Genomic DNA, 15448 nt, shown 5'->3' on the forward strand with positions numbered 1-15448 from the left:
TGTGATGCTGCCTTTCATGTGTTGGCATTCCATCTTTATATGTGGCTAAAATCATGTATAGCAACAACAGGCTTGCTAAGTGGCCGTGCCCAGTTCTGTTTCTATTTTATGGCACCGATAAAAATTCCCTGTTGCACTATCAATCTTTCCATCCCAGGGCTCTGAGGGATAACCTTCCGGTGGGCCAATTTCTGAGGTATCGTAGGAACTGTTCTTCTACTTCTGATTATCTGCGGCAATCGGAGGTTTTGAGTGAGAAATTGACTCAACGTTCCTACCCGAAGAAAATTATCACCAGAGCACGTAAGAGGGCCCAGAATACACCTAGGGAAGCTCTGCTTGAGAGAAGTCATAAGGAATCAAAAGAAAGTTTACCTGTGGTTTTGACATTTGACCCTCTGTCTAGCAAGATCAGGCAGATAATAAAAAAGCACTGGTCACTTCTGTCTACAAGTGACTTTCAGATGCCACAGCCCAGATTTGCGTTTAAAAGAACGCAGAATTTGAAGGATAGATTGGTGCATACGAGACCGGTTTTGAACAAGAAGAGTGTTGCTCTTCCCCCGGGACATCATCCTTGTGGCATGTGTTCGGTTTGTGAGCTGACGGAGAAGACGACTGAGATCATACTAGGTAGTGGGAGGACCTGGTTTCTTCGTCAGTTCACTAACTGCAACACATGTCACGTAATATACAGACTCACTTGCCCGTGTGTGTTACACTACATCGGTCTTACATCCAGAAAGGTCAAGGTGCGTATACAAGAACATTTAAGCACGATCAGGGCAGGCAAACTTACCACACGCCTGGTAGAACACTACCACGATCACCCACACCATTTTAAATCATTAAAATGGGTTGTTTTGGAGAAAGTGTTTGGTAATGCTGGTGATGTGGAGAAGAGATTGGCAGTTAAGGAGGCTCGCTGGATTTACTCAGAGAAGGGGGACACTGTTGGCCTTAATGACCAAATTGAGTGGAATAAGGTCAGCAGATAGGCTGTTGTCTCGTGTTTCCAGTATAACATCAGCGTGTGATTCAGGGGCCGCAGTAGTGGATATGATTCATGATACATCTTGAGGGATCTATATGAGAGTATCTGTGTTGATTTTGACAAATGTACTTATTTTTAATCCTTATATGCATATAGATGGTGTTTCCAGACTCTAAACAAGTGGAGTAGGGCTGATCTGAAGTGCTTCCGTGATCAGGCTGAGGATGAATGATCTTTATATGCATATACATACTGATTCCCAGAACTCTAAATAAATGTACATACTGAGTCCCAGATTCCAAAAAAGTGGAGCGGGGCTGATCTAAAGAACATGCGCAATTAGGTTATGGATGAATGACTGGTTATTGCGAGATGAAGACTCCTGTATTTTTGGTCACTATTGGGGACATTATACTAAAGATGAGGCAGTGCTTATTTGCATGTAATATGCTGAGACGCAGCCGTAGGTCCTGGCTGAGTTTCTGTCTTTATGTAAATATGAAACATTGAGGTTTATTGAACGACTATTGCTGTCCGAAATAGTATTTACTTGTATTGCCTATTGATAATAAAAACAGTGTTAAGATGGCCGCTGCATTCCCGATGCTGTTTACACTGGATATTGGACCCTTCAAACTCTCGCAATGCGCAAGTATGGGCTGCTGGAAAGAGGACGCGGCGAGGCGGTAACTCGATGCTGGGTTGAGTTACCGCCCGTGTGTAAAGGTATACGGTAAGCGGGAGTGTAGAGGCACTATTAAGATCTCGCTTGACGCCTTACAGTTGCTGGATGTTTTTAAACCTTGGAGCATTTGATGCACTTTTTGTAGAGGTGCACTATATAGCTATGTAGCGGCTTGAGTTTTGAACGATGGGTGGAGACTCGACTTGAGTTTTATACGTGCCGGGCAGATTTGCAGGTCATTGAAAACGAGCAGCCATCTGCCCGACTTGTCATTACTGTGGGCATTAGTTACACATACGTTAATACGTTTTTTAGAAATGGATAGTAACTCGCCCCTTCATTTCTTCATTATTTGGGGGATATTCTACAAAGTTTTTAAACGTGTAGACAGGAGTGCGGGTCATGATCAGCTGTTTCTGTATGGGAGGAGAACCAGTAATAACTGTGCGAGACGATTGACCAATTGTAATAGCTACATGTGCGCTGCCCCATTTGGTTTAAAATTATGAGACCTATATGTATGTTTGGATGTGGAGCAGCAGGAACGACATCTTTGGTTTTTATTAAGACACACGGTTATGGTGTGGAAACCCAGGGGGGGCAACCCTCGTTATTATTATACTCTTTTCACAGATACAGGCACTAGCAACGGGTGTGCTTTTCTGAACAGGGAGGCGAAAGCAAACAGGTTATACGCCCCTGTGACTGGTTTGGAGCTGGTATGTGGGCCCAAGGCTCCTACTAGGTAAATACACCCGAGGTCAGAGTCATGGTATTTTCCATGATGATTTGTGAATGTACTTAAGAGGTTTTAATTGTGGACATCCCGCTGAACTAACCAAACTTTATGTTGTCTCTTTGTGTATGTCAGTCCTCTTTATTGTTGTGTGTCCAGGGAGGTGATTTTTGACCTCTGTAGCCCTGATAAAATTGCCATAAATTAACTGGCAATGAAACATGTTGGCCGTCATCAATAAGGTATACAACATGCTGTGTTTTTAAACAGTGGGATAGACTCTTGATCAAAATAAAATTATAATTGTGAGTCTAACCACTTCTATTGTTTGTGTTGGCACATCTTTTGTCCTTGTCTTCACAGTACACACTTTTTTGTTGTATTTGTCTTTCTTTGCACTGGACACATCACTTTTTTCCTCAGGAGAAAGTTATCGATGATGAAATAATCGTGGGCAAACTGGTGAGAACCAACCAGTAGCTCCTCTGGTGGTGCACACGTGAGATACTTTCTCTTCCTTTACACAATTTTTCCACTTATCCTTTTTTTATAATGAGGGTATATGTAGAGTGAGTAAAGTAGCTAAATTAGTTTGTGGACTGACTTTTCACTTTCTTGTTTCCATCTTTTCTGCTGTTCTGAAATTTTAAGTATTGGTAGCACACTGGATGGGGTTATACCATATGATATAATGGGTATTGGAGGTTCCTGAAAAAAAAAAAATTCCTCCACCCAGTCCAGACTACATGAAAATTATGCTACGTGATGCCAGTTCTTGTTTGTTGAAAACATCTATTTTATGGCAACAAGTGACCCTGAGGTGTTTCCTGTAAATTACACTGGTGTATTTTCTTGGGATTCATTCAATCAATCAAAGAACATTTATAAAGCGCAGGGCTACCTCGGACGAGGTGTCCCAGCGCTAGCGCAGCAGACTACAGAGTTTGAGGCTCAAGCAACTATTCCCCTTGCTTAAACAGCCAGGTTTTCAGCACCTTTCTGAAATCCTTTTCTGGATTCAGCATACATAAGCGGTGAGGAAGGGCATTCCAAAGTTTGAAGGTCCTAACCAAGATTCATTCAGAAGTCTATTCCGGTTGGCTAAGTTCAAGTGCCAAAAGTATTAGACGAGAAATTGCAAAGATGAGTACTTGAATGCAGGTCTGGGTTGTGCAGGATAGGTTGATTTTGGCTCTGCAAAAGTGCCTTAAAAGATCATTCTAGTACGCAGGCATAATACCACGAACCTTAGTCTGGATTCATATATTCTGCTTCAGAAAGGAGAAATTGGGGATGATCAGATGCCCTGTCCATGCAATTGCATAATGCTTCAAAAACAGAACTGCTCTTCAGCAATGAATGCGACACTGGAAGCTCCTCGCTGACCAGGCTTCTCCACTGATCCTTAGTCAGTCAGTCACCAAGGTAAAAAACCTAGGAGCCACCGCAGCTGAAACATGACTCTTAAGGCCTAGATCAGAATTGTGGTCAGCACATTCCAGCACTTCCTCTTCCACATCGTTCCCTTCTTTCATAAGAGCACCATCCACTGGTAGTTGGCCTGGGCGGTGAATTTGGTTCCGTTCGCAGTTTGCAGAGTTTTCCACACTCCGTGGAGTGGATATTTTTCCTCGCTCACAAACGTTAAGTTGTTGAGCGAGGAAAATCCAACATTAGACCACCTCCTTGTGAGATTTCTCAGTGCGTGTGGTCGCGGATGGTTGCAACCGATGGCGTTGAGAAACCACCCATCAGCGTTGAGGAAGCTGCCGCTAGAGTAGAAAACCTACTCGAGCGGCAGAAAGAAGCAGCGCCCCCTTGCCCTGCTCATGGTGCAGTCCACGCTGATTTTCCAGCACGGGACAAACACCATGGGCTAAAAATCAGCGTGAACGGTGCGACCTAATGCACACCGTCACTAGCGGAGCTCCGAGTAGCACAGTGGAGTTTTTTGGTCACTACGTGGAACTCCACAAACTCCGCCCAGGTCTAACTAGTAGATGGACTCCAATTTCTGCATTTGAATCTATTACTTTCACTGTCTCAGATGCCAAACAACAATACCTATGGCTACCACATGCTTGAAAAATCCACAGGCAGATAAATGATCACAGAGTTCACATGGGGTGCCATGTTAAAGGCAGGGACATTCATCAAGAACTATGCTCATCCACTAATGTCTATGATAAGGAAGATACCAAGTGGCGCCATCTACCAGATAGCCTGTCCACCTTAGAGCTGCCCATCATAAGTCCATGAGGACCAGTTCCATGCCAGACTTTCTTCTAACTATGACAATACTTTCTGTTTCCATTAATTATATGTAAAGTTATTTATGTGGAAAATCCTGAAAATGTGGCGTGGATGCTGTCCTGTACACTGTCAATGTATGTAGAGACCAGCAGCTGTTTGGCGGTTAGGTAGATCTGTGGGTTTCACTCTGTGTGCGCTTACATAAATATACAAAATGCCAGGGGTAGGAAAAGAGGCATCACACACAGTCTGACCCTTAACTACATAACCGTGTTAATACCTTTCACCACCCTCAACCCATCAAAGCATCTCATTTGCTGCAGAGTGTGTTGAACTAATTTGGCTCTAGTAGCCTACTTTGCTTCCATTTCCTGTTTCTCCCTTCATGACCCATGAGACCAGGCGAAGCAAGGGCCCTGCCACGGGTACCAAAGGGCAAGCCGGAGGTAAGAGCTGTTGTCCATGGCTATTTCTAATTGGCATCTATGTCAGAGCATGGAATTTAGCTCTTTTTAGTCAAACAATTTTACAAGGAAAAGATCACAGCGTGGAACTGAAAGATAAGATAGACATATAAAATGTATGTTAAAGTGTGTATACATGCATGTGGAATCTACTTTAACTGCCACTCTCTATGTTATTATTCTGCTGTGTGTTATTGTTAAACATTTTCACTATATTTAACCCCTTCGCTGCGGCGCGAATTCCGCCGCAGCGCTGGGGGGGTTTGGGGGGTTTGCGGCGCCGCTGTGCTCATGACGGAACCACGCCGTCATGAGTCACGGGCGAGCTGTGCTCATGACGGAGTGGTTCCGTCATGACTCCACCCACTTGCGCTAATCGCCCGCACAGGCGGGGAATTAGCGCCGCGTGGGCGGAGCGGCCGCCAACGGCCGCAGCATGACGGAACCACTCCGTCATGAGCACACGGCGCCCGTGGCTCATGACGGAGTGGTTCCATCATGAGCGGGGAACGGGTTAAGCTAAAACAATTTGCTTGGTCAACTGAAGGCTGCTGAGTCTGCCATTTTTTCTCCATTTTGCAGGAACTGAATGCCTTTCTTCAGTAAAGTCAGTAGAATAACTGCAATTTTTAGGTCTGGCTTGACAGCACAGTTACCTCATACCTTATGTGATTAAAAGAAAAATAACTTTCAGTGATACTACAAAGAGAGGGTTTTGACTCTGTTCACATATTGATTCCATTGACTAAATAATTTGATTGGCCAGAAGGTGTATGCTTCCACTAAAAAAGTTTTTCTATTGCACTTTTTGGCCCCGGGGAAAGCTTATTGGCAGTGCAGCAGGACTGAGTTGATCATTGTGGAAAGCCAATGATAAAGGCTATAGGCGTGATCAGTTTCATATGAAAAGTTACGATGAAGATTGTAGGCCTGACATATTTATTGTGAAAAGCACATGTTAAAGTCAACAGGCATTTGCAGATAAATTACTCTCTATTAAAGCCCGCAGAGAAATATTTTGTTACATGGAATCTTACATACTGCCCTAGTAGGCAGTGGTTTTGGTTGCATACTCAAACCATGGGGACAGAAGGTTTGCATTATGATAATCCTTACAATAGTAGGCAAGGGTTTTGGTGTTGGTAAACTTCTCTTACAAACCCTGGAGATAGATTTGCAGTGTGTTCTAACCATTGTCAAGCCAACATCGGAGAGATGTAATTTTGTATACATTTGTCATTTTATCACTGTATGCTTTCTGGTTATGTCCATCAGTGTATAATAAAAATTACAGCAATAGCAGAAAGCCTGGTTTATTTGTTAAAGCAAAGAGGCCTTTAAAAGCGGAATGTTATCACACTGTGTTACAGGTTGTGGTGTAGATAGGCATTTTGCTATATGAAATATTACAGATTACCATAGTAGCATATGCTAAAGTCAATAGGCATTTGAGGGGGGGTTGCTATTACTCTCGATTCGCACCTGCTTAGAGATATTTTGTTACACAGAATCTCACAGGTTACCCTAGGAAGCAAGGGTTTAGGTTACAAACTCGAACAAACCATTGGGACAGATGATTGGCATTACGATAATTCTTAGTATGTCTTTTTAGGAGGGATTTTATATTGTTCTGACAACTGTAATTTTATACATATTAACGTAAATTCCCTAAGGTATGACCCCATTCCATTAAGGCCCCCAACTCCATCTCGAATAATAATCCTCCTGAACTCCGTCAACTCATTGTTGTATCTATTAACAATAATAACATGAATGTCATCCACCCTTATCATTCGTAGAACTGAGAGACTGTCTCATTCCGATTATGACACAGATATAACACCTGATAAGACACCTCAGTCTGGAACAAGTATTTCCTTATCAATATGTCAGGGCTATCAAGAAAGATCCCCATAATTCATCAAAGAAGTGTTGCTAAATTTGACGTCTCCCTGTCTCCCATCTTCTTAAAAGCTATGTCTAGAACCCTTTCTCTGACACCCATACTCTATGTACCACATTCCTGAAATTTGGTCAAAGGTTTTCATCCCTGATAATGTTCAGTATTTAGGGACCACCACTGAACCATTTAGGTAGAGAGGTCCTTTGCCCCAGATTATCCTGCAGGATACCGTCCGAAGACGATCTTGGTTAGTTCTGGAACTCAGATAAGATGATGCATCTTGACTGACACTGATAACAGTGGAGTACCCGAGGGAGGCTGCTACCGCAGCGCGTGCTTGCCTATTGCATGGGACATTTCTTCCACGACTCTTCAGATAACGATGAGCCTGGGCTGTCAACAAGGTATGCAGTACGTCGCTTCTCCCTGAGAAACTCTAGACTGCAGGTTACTCTACTACATGCTGTCCTAGGGTAGCGCACAGAAGTAGGTTTCAGGGTGTTAGGCTTTTAGATCACATGGTGACCATGCTAGAACTGTTCATTTTATCCTAGTTGTTTGCAACATGCCTTCTTACGTTTTTTAGGTCTTGCTAGAGTCAGCGCATGCGCTGCTCTTTCGAGAAATTTTTTAGATGGTTTAAAAGTGCTACCCAGGCTGGCCACCAGCTTGCTATTAAGCACAAATGCGCGCGACGTGCACAGCACTTTTTCCCGTCGCGCGCGCGTGTGCCCACAACCCGCGTCACCACTCGCGTTTTTAATTTTTTAAATTTCATTACGCAGCCGTGCGGCGTTACTTTTACGGCCGCGCGGCCAATGCTTGTGTTATGTGCTAGTAGTTATAAAGCTGATGACATAGCAGTGTGAGAAGTTGGGAAGATGAACTTTTTCTGTTTACATATTTTGTGCCTTGTAATCTACAGCAGGCCAGTTTGCGGAAATGTTAAGTCGTGTTATGTTGTCAGCTTTTGTGTAGCACTTCCCTGTCGTGTGTAAGGCCTCACAGCACACATACTGAAGGAAAAAAGCTGGTGACGAGTTGCTTGTTTCCGACATGCTAAATGAAAACGGATCCCTTGCTGTCAACGGAAACCCATGCAAAATGCAATGCTTGCTGCCTCCTCGCAGTTCGCATGTTGTCTACGTGAACAGTGGCATCCATGTTATCCATGGGAACGCTGTGTCCTGCGCCGACGGCATTGCACAGTCCATTAGTATTCTTTTTAGGAATGCCCCGAAATTCATACAAACTGGATGCGTACATTTTGAGTGCTATTTTAGGAACATTTTAACCATCACGCATATTCTCAGCTGTAGAGTAGACGTACAGCCACGAGATCTCTGCATGCTGCTATGTGTGTATAATGTTGTGTGCATAATATTGTTGTGTGTTGTATAATGTAGCACTGTATCACCAGAAGGCCGGGTTTAATAAAAAAGTTAATTCTTAATTTATCACGGGTCCATATAAGTCACAAAGATCGATGAAACCACCATGGTTACATAATATGAAATGTTGCCTCACCCTGTTCCCCCCCCCCCACCCCCACCCCCTCAGAATAGGATGAGGGCCCTCGAGACTCCTATATATGCCACAGAAATCCATAGGCTTCATACTGAATGGGGCCTGCATTGGCTGCATGGGGCATTGTTGTATAACTTGATTGGTTGCTTTCAGCTCGAGCCATGTGAGTGGTGCACGTGCATCAGGATGTTGTGTTAATTTGACTTCACGTATGGCGAGGGCAGTGTGCGATTGCACGATGCCGTGTGATGCATTGTGCACGTACATGGTCTACACGTCACCCATGTAGTCTGTCTATGAGTGATCAAGCCTGATACTGGTGTAAGTGCAGACACTGCCAAAGGTGCTTTTAGCGCTGGTGGCGCCTGGATCGACAGTCTTATTTGCCCCCCCCACACACTCCCCAATATGACCTCCTCCTTCTCCTCGGATTTCCTCCCTGCCACCCTGCAGAGTGCCCATCACCTCTCCATAGCTCTCTCTCTCAAATACATTTCACTTGGCTTTAAAGCCCTGGTAAAGGCTGGTTTTAGTAATCCACTCATCTATCCACATAAAAAACAGATCTGTCCTTTGGAGCAGGCATGTTAAGCCTTTGCGCTAATTTATGGTGAGTCAAAACTGCCACTGCATAAAACTCCTCTCTCTCTTACAAGAGTAATCATGACTTTTGTATTGATGCCTGAAAGCTGGACGCACAAAGAACTCTGCACCAGGTGCTTTTAAATACCACTTTATCTCTAAACTAGCTCCCCACTAAGGTCAGTGCCCCCTTCTAGGTCAGCGCCCAGTGTGGCCGCACCAGTCGCACCGCCATACAGCTGGTCCCGTTTTCACACAACTTAACGCTCTCTTAAACTCACACTCCTGTGGTTCTTATCCACCCAGTCAAACTCTCCGAGGTGTGCTTTCAAACTATCCAGCGCTCTATACAAATGTCACTCGCTAATAATACATTCTCTCACACTCTCACAGACACTCTCACAGACACTCTCATAGACACTCACAGACACTCTCACAGACTCTCTCTCACAGACTCTCTCACAGACACTCTCTCACAGACACTCTCTTACAGACTTTCAGACACTCTTTCACATACACTCTCTCACAGACACTCTCTCACTCCCTCTCACAGACTCCCTCTCACAGACTCACTCTCACAGACTCACTCTCACAGATTCACTCTCACAGATTCACTCTCACAGACTCACTCTCACACTCTCTCTCACTGAGTGACTCACTCTCACAGACTCACTCTCTCTCACTGACTGACTCTCTCTCTCTCACTGACTGACTAACTCTCGCTAAAAGACTAACTCTCGCTAAAAGACTGACTCTCGCTAAAAGACTGACTCTCGCTAAAAGACTGACTCTCGCTTAAAGATTGAATCTCGCTTAAAGACTGACTCAATCTCACTGACTGACTATCTCACCGACTCACTCTCTTTCACTCACTGACTGACTCACTCTCATTCACTCTCACTGACTCTCACTGACTGACTCTCTCACTCTCTCACTGACTCTCACTCTCTCAATGACTGACTAACTCTATCTGAAAGAAACACGTTAGTTAGATTCCTCACCTTAGAATATCCCCAGGCGCCAGGCTGGATCCGGAAAGATTTTTGTAGCAATACCCCTTGCGCGTCGCTAGGCGTCGTCTGCGGCTCCGCGTCCGTCGTTGGCGTTGTGCGCCGGAATGTCGGAGTACATAGACGCCGCCCTTGCGCGCTGACGTCAGTTCTTCTTTTTTCCGGGTCAGACAGCATTGATCCGGGAAGAGCTTACCCCTTTAGTCACTTTTTGACTAATCTTTTTTGACTCTTATTGGTCTTCTGTCGACTCGACTCTGGTGCCGGTAGGATGCCTGGGTTTAAAGCCTGTGACTCCTGTCATCGACTGATGTCGGTGACGGACCACCATCGCCGGTGCCTTTACTGCCTGGGGGCCGACCACGACGCGGAGTCGTGCCTCGATTGTAGGTCAGATAAGTCGAAGCGATCAAAGAAGTCCAAGAGGCGACACCGCTCTTCGGACTCCCCTCGCCGGTCGCGTGACTCGGCCGAGGGTCAGGGTGGTCTCGACCCTGCGTCTCCGTCGGAGCTGCAGGAGCCGCGTCCGTCCCCATACCCGCCGGTCCCTGGGACTGACGCGACTCCGGCGGAGGTCAGTGCTTTCCTCTCGGACATGAGGGGCCTGGCTCCGCCGTCTACTCCGGCCGGCGTGCCTTCGGGCCCCGCGGGCTCGACTGGGCGACTTCGCGTGCCGGCGGCTCCGGCCCCGGTACCGTCGACGACTTCGGTCCCGACGCCGCAGGTCCCCGAGGGATCCAGGCCTGGATCTCTGCCGGCGCCGGTTGACCTCACGACACCTCCTCCGCCGGCGCCGACACCGGTTCCGCCTCCGGCGCCGTCCCCGGACGACGCCGTTCCCCGCTTTAGCCCCGGTCCGGGCCCGACGCCGGCGCGGCGCCGCTCAATGCCGCATCCGACGCCGATGGATGAGCGTTTCATCTACCGCCCGGCTCCGATCATTCCTCCTGTTTATCGGGAATCGGATGACGGGGGCGACTGGGAGAGGTCTGAGGCCTCTATCCTGGGTTTCGGTCAGGTTGGTGCTGCTGCTTCTGGGGCTGATGGCCTCCTGCATCCTGTTGGTGCATTACACCAGGTGGCGAATGCGGGCTCTGCAGTGGGACCTGAAGTTTCAGTGGGCCCAGCATCGAGGCAACCTGTCCGACCATGTCTTGATCTCGGAGGGCACTGCGAAACAGTTGCAGTGGTGGCTCACGGACCGCGATTGGGTCAGGGGCAGATGCCTCTCCCTACCCCAACCGGAGCACGTAGTAGTGACGGATGCGCCCCTCCTGGGATGGGGGGGCCATATGGGAGAGGCGGAGATTAGAGGCCTCTGGCCTCCGGCGGAGTCTCAACTCCATATCAACTTGTTGGAGCTGAGAGCGATCCGGCTTGCACTGAAAGCCTTCCTTCCCTCTGTCCGGGGAAGTGTCGTGCAGGTGTTCACGGACAACACCACAGCCATGTGGTATTGCAACAAACAAGGCGGGGTGGGGTCGTGGACCCTTTGTCAGGAGGCTCTGTGCCTCTGGACATGGCTGAAACACCAGGGCATCATCCTGGTGGTTCAACATCCGGCGGGGTCTCTGAACGTCAGAGCAGACGAACTCAGCCACCGGTATATGATGGATCTCGAATGGCGTCTGAACTCTGACGTGGCGCAACGTCTCTTTCTGCAGTGGGGAGAGCCTTGGTTAGATCTATTCGCCACCGAAGAGAACGCGCGTTGGAATTTCCAAGGCGGCACTCGCTCAGAGACGCTTTTCGCCGCGAGTGGAGTTGTGGTCTGTTGTACGCCTTTCCGCCTATATCACTTCTGCCCAGAGTGCTGAAGAAGATCAGGCGCGACCGGGCCCAAGTCATCTTAGTGGCTCCGGATTGGGCACGAAGGTACTGGTATCCTGAGCTACTCAGTATGTCAATCGATCCTCCGGTACGACTGCCTCTTCGGGAGGACCTTCTGTCGCAGCAGCAGGGGACGGTTCTCCACCCGAACCTGTCCAGTCTCCACCTCCATGCGTGGAGATTGAGCGGCGACAGTTGATGCCATTTGACTTGCCCCCTGAAGTCTGTGACGTCATTCTGGCAGTCAAGCGTCCCTCCACAAAATTGGTATACGCCTGCAGGTGGAACAAATTTGTGGCATGGTGCACAGCAAAGGCTGTGGATCCCCTTTCCGCCCCTCTTTCTGAGGTTCTACTCTTTCTTCTTTCTTTGGGCCAGCAGGGCTCTGCTCTGGGCACCTTGAAAGGTTATCTTTTTGCAATCCCTGCTTTCTTACGGCTTCCTGATCAGCCTTCTCTTTTCAAATCCCCTGTTGTTTCGCGTTTTCTTAAAGGCATTACTCACATGTTTCCTCCTGTCCCCTTCGTAATGCCTCAGTGGGATTTTAATCTTGTCTTGACCTTTCTAATGTGCACTCCCTTTGAGCCTCTTCACAATTGTCCCTTTCGTCTTCTGACTCGTAAGACTGCTTTCCTGGTAGCTATCACCTCGGCTAGACGGGTGAGTGAGCTCCAGGCTCTGTCATCTAAGCCTCCTTTTCTTTCTGTTCATCCGGACAAGGTTGTACTCCGGACTCGTCCTTCTTTTCTTCCAAAAGTGGTGACCCCCTTTCACATCGGGCAATCTGTCACATTGCCCTCCTTCTTTCCGCCTCCACATCCTTCGAAAGAGGAAGAGAGGCTCCACCGTCTGGACCCCAAACTTGCGCTGTCCTTTCATTTGGACCGCACCAGACAGTTCCGGGTGGACGACCAACTTTTTGTTGGATACGTAGGTGCTAAGATGGGGAGGGCTGTACACAAGCGGACCATCTCACAGTGGGTCGTATTGTGTATAAAGGTTTGTTACTCCTTGGCGAAAAAAGACCCTCCTGTTGGGCCCATTCCACCCGGGCCACAGCGGCGACTACTGCCCTGGGACGGGGAGTTCCCTTGCAGGACATCTGTCAGGCGGCGACGTGGGCCTCACTGCACACGTTCGCCAAGCACTATTGCCTGGACTGCCAAGTCCGGAGAGATGGCTTCTTTGGCCGTTCTGTTCTCCAGGACTTTCTGGTGTGATCTTGGTTCGCAGACCCACCACTGGGGTTGGTATTGCTGGGGTATCTATTCTAAGGTGAGGAATCTAACTAACGTGTTTCTTTCAGATGAACAAGTTACTTACCTTCGGTAACGATGTATCTGTAAGAAACATTAGTCAGTTAGATTCCTCACCGACCCACCCATCCTCCCCGTTCTGTGAACCGACATCTAGGGTTAAGGTCATCCTGTTCAGGGCCCTAGACTTTTTGGCACCAGTGTCGGTCTCTTGCATGGCTCTGCGTTCCTAGCGAGGAAAACTATGTACAAGAACTGACGTCAGCGCGCGAGGGCGGCGTCTAAGTACTCCGACGACGTCATTCCGGCGCACGACGCCAACGACGGACGCGGAGCCGCAGACGACGCCTAGCGACACGCAAGGGGTATTGCTGCAAAAATCTTTCCGGATCCAGCCTGACGCCTGGGGATATTCTAAGGTGAGGAATCTAACTAACTAATGTTTCTTACAGATACATCGTTACCGAAGGTAAGTAAGTTGTTCCTCACTCTCACTGACTGACTGACCTTCACCCTCCTGTTATTTATGCCGCCCATAACAAAAAGAAACACAACAAGCAACCACTGGGACAGGCAGATACAAGTTGCCAGCATTGAAATGACAAAAAAAACTCAAGACATTATTTTTAATACTTTTTTAATATGGTCGTTTAGTTGTACATAATGCTTTTTTGGTCATATCTAAGGTAACAAAAATGCTTCTGACACTTCTTTAATATAACTTTTCAGCTTGCTGCAAACTTCTGTACAGCACAGCTTCACAGCTTAAAGACATAGGTAAAGTCAAAAACTCTGGCTAAACACTTATAAGTTCCCAAAGGCGAGACCTATTGGCTATTTCAATGCTTGTTATGATATCTGTTGTGATTATTTTAGACATACTAAGAAACAGGTTTTCCCTGTTGTAATAAATATTTTTTGTTAAAAGTGTCTATTCTTGTTCTTGGTACTGTGTGTGTGTGTGTGTGATATTGTGCAGAGCTCGTTAGGTTTACTGTTACCCCGATGCCCCTGATCCCCTTTAAGGGATTGTTGGTAACCTAAAAGCAATTACTTCACTTCAGCTATGTATTAAATGGGGTTATGTGGTACTGCAATAACCTGTCTTTCAAGTTCAGCGCTGGTGCATTGAACTAAGTTCACTTTGGTCACTGGTGTGTGGGAAAGCAAACCTTGTAGAACTACACCAGAATCATAGTTTGGCCAACAATTTATGTGGCACTCTAAGCCTGAAAGGGTTTTGTTTTGATTTATACTGGGTGCTCCATTGTGTCTGGATAAAGCTAAACTCTCTGAAGAGCTATAATAATAGTGAAACACGTTTCAGGGGTTGCTTGTATTAATTCCAGGTTGGCTTGGATGGTTTTCTTCTTTTTTTTGCACAAATATATATATTAGTAGAAAATATGTATCACCGAGATAACGATACATACAACTCGCACGCCAGGATCGTGTTTCTCAGATGAGATGTTTATTTCTACGGCAACATGTTTCGACCTCACTGTCTTTTTCCAAAAACCAATTTGCTTGTGTGTATAACCAAGGCGGTTGTAAACATGCAAATTGGCTTTTTGAAAAAGAGCACGAGATTGAAACAAGTTGCCGTTGAAATAAACATCTAATCTGAGAAACACGATCCTGGCGTGCGAGTTCTATGTATCGTTATCTCGGTGATACATATTTTCTACTAATATATATTATTATGTATCGTTATCTCTGTGATACATATTTTATACGACTTTCAAATAGGCCTGGCACATGTTCCTCAAACCAGCCCCACTGGAGGTGCCTGGTGTGTGTGTGTATATATATATAGGGAAGAAGATAAGATCAAGGATCGGAAGTCATATAAACTCCAACGCGATAAAAACGACTATGAGTTGGGCCAGATTTTTACCTTTTCTAAAAGGTATGATGTGATGAGAAATATCAAAGATAAAAAAAGTGATAAATAAAGCGAACTGATGATTTAACACAAACATCCAACTCTGATCTAAGTTCGGTTCCAGATAGTGGTTCGGATTCCGAATTAAGGGATACCAATGCCAATATGCTACAGAATAAAAAGACCCCAGGGAAAGAATTGCATTTTTTTGTCATGGACCGCAGGGCAACGCTGCGCCCAAGGAATCCGCAGGCCAAAACAACAGCAGCAGAACCTACAAACGTAGGCAGAGGAGGAAGGCCAAACGTCAACACTACAGGACC

General features: G+C 46.5%; 1 protein-coding gene across 1 annotated transcript in view; it reads right to left on the reverse strand.

The window, feature by feature from the left end:
- Positions 1-15448, reverse strand: part of GLI1 (GLI family zinc finger 1) — a 335487-nt gene that overhangs the window by 120463 nt on the left and 199576 nt on the right. The gene's annotated exons all lie outside the window — the stretch shown is intronic.

This window comes from Triturus cristatus, chromosome 4_1 (genome assembly GCF_964204655.1).
Source record: "Triturus cristatus chromosome 4_1, aTriCri1.1, whole genome shotgun sequence".
Taxonomy (NCBI): domain Eukaryota; kingdom Metazoa; phylum Chordata; class Amphibia; order Caudata; family Salamandridae; genus Triturus; species Triturus cristatus.